Genomic DNA, 14,318 nt, shown 5'->3' with positions numbered 1-14,318 from the left:
GAATATTATTGTTGTTTGAGATCAACATTAGCTGCGACATTCATAGAATGGCGACATCTTGAACCACGTAGTGATTACAGAGCTGATGAGCAGCCCCATGAAACCATCACGAAATGGTCATTTTCAAGATTATGGGAAAAACACAACAACGGCTTATCCTCTGGATCATTTGCCTTCGTTAGCATCATTTTTTATCGCCCTTCACACCCTATTCTCTTCTCTTCTTTAAACAAGAATAGATCGCTTTGCCACGCTATTCCAAACGGTGACAAAAGTGGGTGCACCAAAAGTTGGGACGCCGGATGCTGGTGGCAACACTTGAGCCAAACTCATCCGCGTCGCTTTCTCATTCTGATTTCATCATCCGCTCTGCTATGGTAGTCCTTGTCCTCGATAATTAAGGAAACGAGAGAGAAATCAAGCTAGGATGAGTAGTCCTTTCAACCTCGTTCCCTTGTACCTCTTTCGCGTGCCCACTCCATCAAAAAAGAAAAAAAAAACAGCACCAAAAGAGAAAAATTCGAGAAACACACGTATCAAATTCTCACATGCCCTTCTTTTTATCTGACCTAACTTAGAAGAGGTTGGTGGATCATTTTAATATCCTTTGATCACGCGAAGCACCGTACAAGGCCGTGTCTCTCCACAATCAATTGTATAAAGACCCAAATTCTTTTTTTGATAAAAAAAGAAAAAAATTAGATAATAAAAAAAGAAAAGAATAAGTAGACGCACAGTTAAGGAATGGAAAATTGTCCAAAAAACCCTAACATATTACACTTTTATCGATTTAATTCTAAACTCTTCAATTTTGCCAATTAAGTCTTAAATCTTTTTCACTTTCTGTCAATTGAGTCAAGTCGACCAATTTTGGCAAGAATTCATTGACATGGGTGTTAGCCATCCTACGTGGTATGGTTGCCAATGGCGTAGATAATTTTTAAAAATATTTTTTTATTATTTATTTATTTATTTATTCCTTTAGTTTTTTCTATGCCGACAAGAGGTCACCAGCGACCATCACCTACCACAAAAGACTCACCAGTGATGGGCGAGGGCGACCCTCACCTAGGGTCATTGTGGCCTCACTGGCCATGGATGAGAGGCCCTCGCCAGATCTGGGTAAGGGCCACCTTGCCCACAGCCAGTGAGGCTTCAAAGGTCCTTGCCAAGGGCCTCGACCTACTAAACACAGGTGATGCAACCCTCGCTAGCACAATATATAAATAAAGGAAAATAAAAATAAAAATTCAATAAAATTTTAATTTTTTTTATAAATATTCTTTTATTTAATTATTCACGTTAGTGTCAATTGTATCACGTAGTATGACTAGTGTCCACGTTAGAGAATTCCCATCAAAATTGTCGAATGGACTCAATTGATAAAGAGTGGAAAGATTTAGGACTCAAGTGGTAAATTTGAAAAGTTTATGACTAAATTAACGAAAATGAAATAGGTTTATGATTTTTTGAATTATCAAAATGCATTATTACTTTTTTGAATAATCAAAATGCATTCTTACTTAATCTTGGCCTCTGTCAAACGAGTCCTCGTGCACAAGGCCTCCACCAACTCTAGTTGCGCAATGGTACAGCCACGTTCTCATATAAATTACACGCTTACAACATTTCGTTTCCAAGAAAAAGAGCCCTCTTCCAAGTAGCCTTTGATCAGATCATATCGATCGATATTCGACATTCGACATTCGCACCTAATCCTGATCTTTGAGCCAAGAGAGACGAAATTCCCCAAAACCCCACCGACCATTTCTCTCTTTCTTTCAAGTTTGAACAAACGCAACCCCCAATGACTCCTCCTCCTCCTCAATCCATCCAATTCATCTCCGACTGTTTCGTCAAGCCACCCACGCTTTCCCCTCATCAGAACCGCCCTGTCCACTTGCCGCCGTTCGACCTCGCCATGCTCTCTGATGGTTTTATTTATTTATATGATGATGGGCTTAAGGCCCGTCCGCCCATGTTGGGCCTAAAAGCCCGGCCCGCAAGATAAGGGCCCATGGATGAAGGGTTGAGATATGAAGGGGTATTATGTTGAGGGGATGTGTCTTTTGGAGCAGATGTATTTAAGGGGAGAAAAGAAAAGAGAACACACCTTTTCAAGTAAACGTATGTCAGTTTCTCCCTCTCCTAAAAACCAACGTAACTTTTTCTCTCCCCTTTGAACCAACAATACGCTCCTCGGTAGACCGGGATCAAATTCTTTCTCGAACTTCAGCATTGGTGTTTAATCTATGTCTAACAAGGTACGTTTGATTCTGTGATGTACCTTAGGATCGGTGATGCATGTGTTTTTTCTGGGCTCGTCTTCCGCACAAGTTTAGGGGTTCGATTTAGTGTCGAATCCGGTTTCAGGGAATCCGACAATCCCATCATTGGTATCAGAGCCCTAGTTCATGTTTTCCCGACCCCTTTCATGTTTATGAATGATTTTTTAATTGAATTTTCGTGAAAAATCGGCCGACACCGATAAGGGGCAAAAAAAAATCCCAACACCCGATTCTATTCGCCCCGTTTTTTGGTTTTTTGTAAGTCGAAATTTTTTTCTAAAAGCGTAGGATCGAAGCCCTCGTCGAGACGAGAAAAACGAGTGGCGGATCGCCGCTGGAGGCCGCCGGACGCGCCACCACGCGCGGCCGGAACAAACGGGCACACGCCGATTCGATCCCCGTTGCACGCGCCGTTTTGGCCAAAGGCGCGTGTGACGCACACGCGCGGTGCTGGAGCGTGCCGCGCACGCGCCGGATGACATCATCGTGATGTCATCTAGGCACGCACATGGCATGTGCCGGTCGGCTCATTCGATAGGGCCAAACGGTCTGTTCGGTCCGACCCAACTACCCGTTGACCTCGACCCGGCTGACCGTTGACCGTTGACTTGACCGTTGACCCAAAAAAATAGAAGAATCTTTTTCCAATTAAGTCTATGTGGATTATATGCAATCCCTTATTTGTTCTGCATTTGTTGCAAGAACAATGCCTCCCCTTAGATTGGGCACACCTGTTCGCGCGATTACCGATGAATAAAAGGAAAGGCTTTCTAAGTTGATAGCTAAGCTAACTGATCATCGATGGGAGAGTGGTGACTTAATTGATCACATTCTTGAAGTTAACAGGAAAATTCAAAAGGTCATATGGAATGGTCGTCCCATGCCACAGTTTGAGATGGTGTAATTTTTCATGAACACTCTTCCACTAGAATGGCAAGGAGTGTTGAATCGCATATGAGATGTCAACAAAGCCGCTTCATATAGAAAAATTGTGATGGATTTTATAGATGATTATTACTGGATTGTTACAAGGGAAAAGATCAAGAAATTGAACAAAAGAGGATCTTTCCCAGTTCGTGTATTGACTTGGTGTTAGATATGATGACTGGTCTTTATTTAGTGTGCTTTGTGGACATCTTATGTAATGTTTACTACCTGATTGTTGTTGATGTAGCAACTGATATATAAGTTGTATTATGTGAAAGCATTATTATTCTATTGTATGTCAAATATTATTTGCTTTATGTTATTATTGATTGTTGTGGGTAGTTCATAGAAGTTTTTGTAGCTTCATAGAATTTATTTTGCATAAGACAATTATATTAATGATAGTTTTAAGTTAGGATTTTTTGGAGGATGATTGGAAACATAATGACCTTTTGATTCTGAAACCTTACTTGAAATTGTTCATTAATATGATGGGTTTGTGCAAAATGGATACATAAATGATAGGCATTAATAATTCGTGCATATATGTCTGATATGTTCAGATCAATGGCTTCAGCCACAAAGAGCATAGTTGCTAAGCTAAATAAAGGTGAGAAACTCAATGACGATAACTATGAAATATGGCACATGAAAATCCAATATGTGTTGGAAGAGCAAGAGGCACTAGAAACTCTTAACCTGACCATGGTAGAACCTGAAGAAGGAAACACTGCACAACACAAGAGAGATAAGAAAGCATTTGTTGCATGGAAAAGAAAGAATTCTCTTGCTCACATTACGTTGCTGAGTAGCATGGAAAATGACGTCATGTGAGAGTTTAGGCATTTTGAGAATGCCAAGGAAATGTGGGAAGCATTGGCAGCAAGATTTGGTCATACTTCAGTGACCAGACTGAGGCAGCTCACTATTAGGTTTGACTCTTATAAGAAGCCTCATGGTCAGACCATGAAGCAACATCTTAGAAAGATGTCAAACATGATTAATGAGCTGAAAGATGCTGGCCATGTCCTGACTGATGAACAGCAAGTGCAAGCAGTGATTCGTTCCTTGCCTCAGAGTTGGGAGCATATGAAGGTGCACCTGACCCATAATGAAAATATCAAAACCTTTGAAGATGCAGTGCATCATCTTGAGCTGGAAGAGGACCGCCTCTTGGCGGCTAAGTCGGAAGCTGAAATCTATCATGCTGGTTCTAGTTCACATGGAGCTTCGAGCTCTAAACGCAAACATCCTAACTTGTTTGATAAAGGGAAAGGCAAGAAACAGGTCCTTCAGGGAAGAAACCTAAGTTTAACCAACATGAAAGAGGAAAGCGTCCTCGAATGAAGAAGCTTACAAGGGTAAAGTGTTACAATTGTGACAAGAATGGTCACTATGCTCGCGACTGTCGTGAGCCAAAAAAGGTATACACCCCTTGTGCTTTTAAGAACTTTGTCTATGTATCAAGTTCTGTATTCTTGACTGAGTCTAATCCTTTGTGGACTGTAGATTCAAGAGCGACAGACCATGTAGCGAAGGATAGAGGATCCTTTGTGGAATTCCGACAAGTACCAACTGGAACTAAGTGGATTTATGTAGGAAACAACTCCAGAGCTGAAGTAAAGGGAATTGGCACTTGCCAACTGAACATGTGTGGTGGACGCACTTTATTCCTACATGATGTATTGTATGCTCCGGAGATTCGTGGGAATTTAAGTGTCTGTTTTAGTGTTGGTCAAGCTAGGTTTTAATATGAACTTCTATAATAGAGGTGTAGATTTGTTTTTGGATACAAATTACTATGGTTATGGTTATTTTCTGGATGGTTTCATTGTATTAGATATTGACTATGTTAATGCGAATGTTTGTTATTCCCTTCTCATGTCTCCTAATTCATATGATAATGATGTGAATATGTGGCATGCTAGACTTGGTCATATTGGCCAATAACGTATGAATAGACTAGCCAAAGAGGGCTTGTTGGGCAACATTAGAAAAGTTGATTTGCCCATATGTGAGCATTGCCTAGTAGGGAAAACGACAAAAAAACCATTTGGAAAAGGTAAAAGAGCTTAATTTCCTCTGCACTTAATCCATTTTGATGTCTGTGGTCCAATGAATGTGAGAGGAAGGCATGGGGCTGTTTATTTCATCACTTTTATAGATGATTATACTCGATTCGGATATGTCTATTTGATTTCTCATAAATCTGAAGCATTAAGTTGTTTTAAAGGTTTATGGACTTGGTAGAAAATCAATTAGACAAGAAAATAAAAGCATTAAGATCCGATTGAGGTCGAGAATATTTATCTGATGAGTTCATAAAATCATGTGATAAAAAATGAATAGAAAGATAGTTGTCTATTCCATATACTCATCAACAAAATGGTGTTGCGGAAAGAAGAAATAGAACCCTACTGGAAATGGTTAGGTCCATGATGGCGCATGCTAACTTACCTATCACTTTTTGGAGTGATGCGTTGTTAACTACTGCCTATATACTTAACCAAGTGCCTTCCAAATCAGTTACTTCCACTCCATATGAGATATGGACAGGTAGAAAATCAGACTTAAGTTTTCTTAAGCCATGGGGTTGTGCTGCCTATACTCATGAGCCCTCTCACAAGTTTGGGAAATTGGGTCTCGGAGGAAAGAAGAGTATTTTCATAAGATACTCCGAACACTCAAAAGGGTATGTGTTCATAGGTGAGCAAGAAAGTGGGAGTATAACTGAATTTGCATCACGGGATGTCATATTCTTAGATAATGAATTTCCTAAGAAGGGCAAGATAGGTGAAGATTACTCCATATTTGAAACATTGGATCAAGATAATGATATTAGTGAAGTTCGTCCAAGTGGGAGTAATATGAAAAGTGATGAATTGAACTCAACTCATTCTCAATTACAACCACATGATGAGACGACATCATCATTATCTAATCCTAGTGGGAGCATAATGGGGAATGATGTGCAAAGTGTACAATCTCTCATACGGCGAACAAGTCACAAAAAGTATTCCCCGTTGACGTTTTGACATTGAATGTGAAACTTTTATGATTGTTCCGCAAGATGAGTATGAGCCAAGAAATATTAATGAGGCTTTAAATTGTCATAGTAAAGAAAAATGGATTCATGCAATGGAAGAGGAGATTGAGTCAATGAAGTCAAACCAAGTTTGGGAACTAGTTGATCTTCCAAAGGGACACAAAGTTATTAAAAACAAGTGTGTTCTCAAAATAAAGCGAAAAGCTAATGGCTCGATAGAAATGCATAAGGCTCGCCTTGTGGTGAAGGGGTATAATCAATAGGAATGAATTGATTATGAAGAAACATTTTCTCCTGTAGTGAGATTTACCTTGATTCACATTATTTTGGCAATAGTGGCTAGTATGGATCTTGAGGTACATCAAATGGATATAAAGACTGCTTTCCTCAATAGAGAATTAGATGAAGAAATATATATGGAACAACCTGTTGGTTTCATAATGAAAGGCCAAGAAGAAAAGGTATGTCGACTTTTGAGGTCGATATATGGCCTTAAGCAGTCGTTAAGACAATGGTATATACGTTTTCATAATGCCATAATGGCATATGATTTTACAATGATAGATGAGGATCATTGTGTATATATCAAAAGATCCAAAGATAAATTTGTAATCATATCATTATATGTTGATGATATACTAATTGCCGGAAGCAATATGGAGTTTGTAAATACTGTGAAGAGTTGGTTATCTTCCAACTTTGAGATGAAAGATATGGGTGAGGCTGCATACATTCTTGGAGTTAAGATTTCAAGAGATCGTTTGAAGAGGTCGTTATCTCTTTCGCAAGATTGTAAACCCATAGACACTCCTATTGTAAAAGGTTAAGGATTGAGCCATAGACTGTGTCCAAGGACTCCACAAGAGAATGAACAAATGAAACATGTTCCTTATGCTAGTGCTATTGGGAGCTCGATGTACGCTATGATGTGTACAAGACCTGACATATGTTTTGCAGTTGGAATGGTGAGTGGATATCAATCCAATCTAGGTCAAGCACATTGGAAAGCCGTTAAAAGAATACTGAGATATCCTTATACTAGTGCTGTTGGGAGCTTGATGTATGCTATGATGTGTACAAGACCTGACATATGTTTTGCAATTGGAATGGTGAGTAGATACCAATCCAATCCAGGTCAAGTACATTGGAAAGTCGTTAAAAGAATACTGAGATATATGAAGGGAACTGCTAATTACAAGCTGAATTACCAAGGAAATGATCTGCGACTTGAAGGCTATTCAGATGCTGATTGGGGAGGAGATTAAGATGAAAGAAAATCTACCTCTGAATTTGCTTTCTTACTGAACAATCGCGCCATATCATGGAGCAACAAGAAGCAAACGTGTATAGCCTTGTCCATGATGGAAGCTGAGTTCATGACATTATCAGCAGCGATACAAGAAGGAGTTTGGTTTAAGAGATTTTTTGGATCATTTAGGTGTTATTGAGAAAGCTGCAAATCCATTATTGGTTAACTGTGATAGCCAAGTAGCTATAGCGTACACCAAAGATCCAAAATATCATGGCAAGACCAAACATATAGATACCAAGTATAACTTTGTCAAAGATATGGTTGCACGAAAGGATGTGAACTTACAGTACATATCTACGCATAGAATGATAGCAAATCCTATGACAAAGCCAATACCTAGAGATGTGTTTTGTGGTCATGTAAAATCTCTAGGACTGCGTAGAGGCTAATGTACTGAATATTGTAATTTCCCTGAAGTGTTCACATTTAATGAATATGTGTTTTTTCATCATTAATGCCTACGAATCTTTGTTTGATCTTTATTCATCTTAATGCTCAGTGCATTATATTAAGTTGAGAAAGTATGTCGGACAGATATAAGATTAGCCCACTCACATGGGTAATCGCTTCTATTTACTATGTAATAAATAGAGATTATACGGTTTTTAAGCTTATTATCTAGGTGATAATTGAGAGCTCAAGTTTAAAATATTTATGTCGCCTTAACTAAGTGTTAAGATGAGGACATGATATGTACTATGTTCGAAAGTAAAATTCCTCACATATTTTACTTTATCTGTTTAAGATGCCAAATGTGAGTTCTGATGAATTATGTGAATGAGTAGATACGTGAACTCAAGTTAGACATTGAGTATGTCTGAACTATCATCTGTACGGTATTGATGGTGTAGACATACGCTTCATGGGAAATGAGTTAATACTGTAATATGTATTTCATACTACGTATGCATGAGACGACCAATAAGAGTGGCAAAAGTTTGATCTCAACTTTTATGTCGTGTGAGACTCTTGAGGAAAAGAGTTCCTCAATTTTAAGTACCCTCATGACTTTTACTTATTCTTAAGATTTCTATTTAGTGTTTGCTATCTTAGGATGTTGCCAATGGTCATGAGTTGATTCGATCTAATGGGACATTTCTAGAAAAGCAAGCTGAACTGAAATTGAGAGTTTGAAGGAAAGAGGAAGATTGAATTTGGAGAATCACATTGTAGTTTTGTATTCACTGGTCGACCAATTATGACTGTCTTTGGGATAATCCTAATTGTGAATACAATATATATATAATATATATATCATTGTTTAAAGAGATCAAGAGAGATATAAATGTGATTAATCAATCTAGGGTACTGCATACTAAATCTACTCAGAGTGTGATGCCCATTATCAGCTGCTATATATTCCTAATAGATGTATGGCAACGAGCTCTCAAAGTATGCTGGTCGCACGGATTATTCACCGGTATGAATGTTGAAGAGAAGTAAAGAGGATCATGTTCGGCCCACCATGTGTAAGTAGGAAATGATGGTTTTATTTATTTATATGATTATGGGCTTAAGGCCCGTCCGCCCATGTTGGGCCTAAAAGCCCGACCCGCAAGATAAGGGCCCATGGATGAAGGGTTGAGATATGAAGGGGTGTTACATTGAGGGGATGTGTCTTTTGGAGAAGATGTATTTAAGGGGAGAAAAGAAAAGAGAACATACATTTTCAAGTAAACGTACATCAATTTCTCCCTCTCCTAAAAACCAACGTAACTTTTTCTCTCCCCTTTGAACCAACAATACGCTCCTTGGTAGACTGGGATCAAATTCTTCCTCGAACTTCAGCATTGGTGTTTAATCTGTGGCTAACAAGGTACGTTTGATTATGTGATGTGCCTTAGGATCGGTGATGCATGTGTTTTTCCCGGGCTTGTAATCCGCACAAGTTTAGCGGTTCGATTTAGTATTAAATCTGGTTTCAGGGAATCCAACAATCCCATCACTCTCCTTCCACTACATCCAAAAGGGCCTCTTGTTCCCCTCCCTCCTCATTGCCTCCACCCTGGCTTCGACCGCCCCTCTTTCATCCATTCCTTCTTGGAAAAACTCAAGCGCTCTCTCTCTTCCACTCTCACCCACTTCTACCCGCTCGCCACCCTCAAGTAGGCCGACCCCCCATTCCACATTGTCTTCATCAACTGCGCCAGTAGCCTTGGGGCTCGGTTCATCCATGCTGCGCTCAACCTAAACATGGCCAACATTCTCTCTCCTATGTACGTCCCCACCATCATCCAATCCTTCTTCGACCGCGACCGAGCGATCGACCACGATGGCCACATCTTGTCCCCGTTGTTTGTGCAGGTTACTGAGCTCAGTGATGGCATCTTCATTGGGCTCTCCATGAACCATGCCATCAGCGACGGCACCTCCTTCTGGCTCTTCTTCAACTCGTGGTCCGAGATTTTCCAAGCGCAATAGAAAGGTGCCATTGATGTTGTCCAGCTGTCACGTCCCTCAGTATTGACCCGGCGATTCTTGGAGAACCATCCTGGCCCGGTAAGCTTGCCTTACACGGACGACCCCTCGTCATTCCTCACTCGCTACGAAGCCGTCGAGCTCAGGGAGCAAGTCTTCCACTTCTCTGCAGATGCCATCGTGGGGCTTAAGGCAAAGGCAAACTGGCAATGCAACACCACCAAGATCTTGTCCTTCTAGTCCCTAACTGCCATCGTCTGGTGGTGTATCACGCGCACCCGTTGCTTCCCGCCAGCCAAGTTACAAGTTCCCGAATGGCTGCGGACAACCGGGCCAGGCTACACCCTCCGCTCCCGCTAGAATACTTCGGGAACTCGGTCACGCCGTTGAGGGTGGCGGTGACGGTAAGGGAGCTGCTGGGCAGGGGATTCAACATGCACGGCAATGAGTTCGAGCTGGGGAAGGATGTGGCTCTGCAAAGTGAATACACGCACAAGTTCGACGGCAAGGTCTCGGCCTATCCAGGCCGCGAGGGAGGCGGGAGCATTGACGTCGAGATCCGCCTTCCATTGACGACGATGGCACTCTCGAAGATGACGCGAAATTCATTAACGTAGCGACGATTTCGTAGGTTGGAGGGCATCATCAACCGGTGTTATGTCCAAGTCGAGTCAACGCCACGAGGAATTGAGGAATTAAGATTTGACGTTTGGCTTGGAATTTTAACTATGCTTTTTTTTTTTTTTAAAAATAATCAAAAGTGGATAAATTATGGGACTGATCTGGCCTAACAGCAATTGTCGTCCCAGATGATGACGGTGAATCTTAGGCCAAGATTTTCATTTTGAAGCAATGGGAAGCTGCTCAATAAGGTAAACAATCATGTTGAAAATAGGGTTAATATTAGGGGTGAGCGGTTCCCGGTTCCTTACAGGTTCCACCTAGAACTTGGAACCTACCCTCGGCTATAGGTTCCTAATTTTTGGAAACCGGAACCTCAAAACCAAAACCGGAACCCCGTCACAAAGTTCCGGGGCCGGTTCCAAGTTCCAACAGGTTCTTTTTTCTTTTTGTTTCATTTTTAGTTTAAAATAACGATAATGAACATGGTACACATTTACAGAAATGATTGGCAAAATTAGGATCCCTTGGTTAGGAAAATTGTCTAAATAATATACAAAATTGACTAAGTGAAGCATACCGTGCAAAAACAAGGAGAAGTTGCCACATGTTATATAGTCATATATAAGGAGCTTCTCATCTTTTGAGTAGTAATATGCACGAAGTGGAATGACATTCGGATGCTGTCCTACCCTCTGCACGTTCTCCATCTGCTGCTCAAACTATCATTTCTCTGCCACCACTTCCTTCAGCCTTTTCACCACCGACAGCTGATAATGAGGGCTGCACTTGAAAAGCTCCTAACATACTTGCGTATTCGGCAGGGCATTCTTGCCGAAGAAGATGGCAGGATAACAGAGGTTACTATCGGGAATCTCGGGTTGACAAAGAGGAGCAACTTGTTGGAGAGGTTGCTAAAGACCGCTGAGGAAGACAATGATAAGTTCTTGTTGAAGCTTAAGCAAGGGATTGAGATGGTTAGGAATTTGAATACCCCAATCAACTGATGCGCAAGACATGGAAAAATATTTTAACCCACTTCTAATCCAACTTTTCACCTACAGAGAAGTTCAAATAAATGAGGTTCAGTGGATTAACATTAAAGGAAAAAGTAGTAGCTAATTGTAAAACTATAAAAAAAAAAAAACAATTGTTCTTTTTATTGGCACTCAAAAGGAGATACTTTTGAGTTCCTAGAATGGTTATAGTCGATGTTGATGGACTCTTGGCCCTAAAAAAAACACTCAATTATGTTTTCACCTTTATTAGTAGAAAAAGAAGGCTCTACAGATAATATGAACTGAACCACCTTATTCATGTCAATTGAACAAGCAAGCTGCTCAGCTTCATTCTATCCTAAGTGAGGTGGCATGAAAACATGCCTTACCAAACCTCTTCCACTGATTGCGATACATATGAAAGCCAACAACATCACCAAATAATAGATACTGCAACTCATCACCGAACGGCCACTTCAATTGATTTGAGTTATGCTGTAGCAAAACCTTCGGCTTTTATGATTGATTTCATCGTAAGACCCCAAGTTTGCTCATTATCTCCTCTCCTAAATAGTAACTTGAGAATTCTAAAAGCAGTAGCAGTAACCCCTTGTGTTTGAAAAGTTTCATAACATGGTCCAATACAAATTATGGCACTATCTAGTAAGATGATCTTTGTTTTAAAGCCTTTTCATGTCAATGAAAATATTCTCTTATTATCCAACACACTCCTCAAGTAGCAATCATCTATTATGGAAGAAACAAAATAGCAATCACCCACGGTTAAGGAGGAGGCCAGATGTGCTTCATTTCCTTTCTTTTCCACAAAACTTTACTCTTTCCAGTCAACTGAAAAACTCAACATATCAAGCTTGCCTACAAATTTGTATAATCATAAATTGCAGAAGGAAGCCATTTGTCTGAAGATGCTACCACAGTTATCCAACTTTTATTAAAGTGTTGCTCACTATTCTAAAAGTGATGCCCAACTCACATCAAGTGCATATAAAAAGATTAATTAAGCTGAAAGAAGACAACAATGGAACATTGCCTTTCTTAAATAGAGAGGTTAGACATTGTCTCACCTCATTTAAACGAAATGGTGTCTTTATGAATTCTGGTAAAGGGAGGATGATGTCGGTGCATGTTTCAGAGAAAAGAAGAGAGATGATGAACTCGTTTGTGACGGTGAAAGTGAAAAATGATCTGCAGGATTTTAAAATCTGAAGTCATCTTCCTCATTTTTGGGTGCGGCTTTTCCTCTTGATGAAAAGTTTTTCACTTAGACCAACTATTTTTCCAGCATCAAACGCCATAATAAGATGAACACGTTTTTTTAACAACCATTTTCAATGAAAGAAGCAGAGCCAACAAAAAACCAAGAGAATTTTCACGTTGATAGATAGCTACCAATGCGATCAATATCAAACAGCATGAAGAAACTATACTATCCCACGCAGTACAGTCGAACCCTCATTCAAAAGTCCCCCCAAATATCAACACAAGAGATTCTCTCCACAGCCCCAACATCAACCACAATAGAGAGAACGCGCCCAACAATCCGTCAACACTTGCCCAATACTCCCCATAATTCAACCACAACTCTCACTAAGCAACATGAACAATATCAATCTCCACGCAACGTAACCAATCTAGACCCTAAAGCGGATTCCACATAAATCCCAATTCCCAAGGAGAAAGAAGAACATAAAACTCACCCGTCTTGCGAACATTAACCTTCGCTATTGGGCCGAGGCTGAGCAAGCACATCCTTCGCCTCGCGAACCGCTCTCTTCGCCAAGTTGGTCTCGATGCCTCTTCCCTACGTGTGCGCCGAGTAGTTCCCCTTGTTGTTGTGCAGCGTCAAGTAAAGCTTACACTCGTGAATCGCAACCACCGAAACAAGCGTGCCGCAGTCAGCCCGTAAAAACATCAAATTGACGCGAAAGCCCAGTTGGGGGATCGATTACCGAGGGGGAAAGGAAGGGGGAGTCCGAACCCGCCGAGGTGATTGTGCATGAAGTAGGGGTCCTTGGCGAGATCGATGGTCTCGAGGGCGAGGCGGCAGAGGCGCTCGCGGTGGTCGATGGCTTCGTTCTGGGCGGAGGCGGCGCCCCCGCTCCCGGGCTTCGAACCCCACTCCCGATCCATTCTCTCGCCGTCGTCGAGCCTGAGTCGGGGTCGAGGGAGTCGAGATGCTGGAGTGGACAAGGAGAAGAGAGTGAACGAACTCTAAAACTAAAACTGAGGGAAGTCGCGAGAGAGAGAGGGGGAAGAACAAAAGTGAAAACCAATTAGGGCTTTTCGGTTCCGGAACCTCCCTCCTTGGAACCTGGAACCGAACCGGACCCTGCGGTTCGGTTCTCCGGTTCCCGGTTCTACCCGGGAACCACGCTCACCCCTAGTTAATATCCTGAAAAACTCTAAACTAATACATTTATGACAAATTTACCTCAAATTAATTTTTTAACCACCAAAAATCTCAAACGGGTGCACTTTTGATAAATTTACCCCAAAATGGTACACTTGTGACAAATTTACCATATGTTAGTTTCCGTTAAATTTTATTATCAAATTACTGAATTAAATGACATGTAACAGTCAATTAGCGTACTGATTTGAGATTTTACTATTTGTTTGTCATAATTGTACCATTTTGTAATTTTTTGTATTATTAATCTAATTTAACAAAGGGTATATTTGTCACA

General features: G+C 40.8%; 1 pseudogene; it reads left to right on the top strand.

Annotated features, from left to right (window-relative positions):
* Positions 1–1,807: 1,807 nt before the first annotated feature.
* LOC104451144 lies at positions 1,808–11,619 on the top strand (annotated as a pseudogene).
* The last annotated feature ends 2,699 nt before the right edge of the window (positions 11,620–14,318 follow it).

This window comes from Eucalyptus grandis, chromosome 6 (genome assembly GCF_016545825.1).
Source record: "Eucalyptus grandis isolate ANBG69807.140 chromosome 6, ASM1654582v1, whole genome shotgun sequence".
Taxonomy (NCBI): Eukaryota; Viridiplantae; Streptophyta; class Magnoliopsida; order Myrtales; family Myrtaceae; genus Eucalyptus; species Eucalyptus grandis.
The sequence above is the reverse complement of the archived record's forward strand: the minus strand, read 5'-3'. Positions and strand labels throughout refer to the sequence as shown.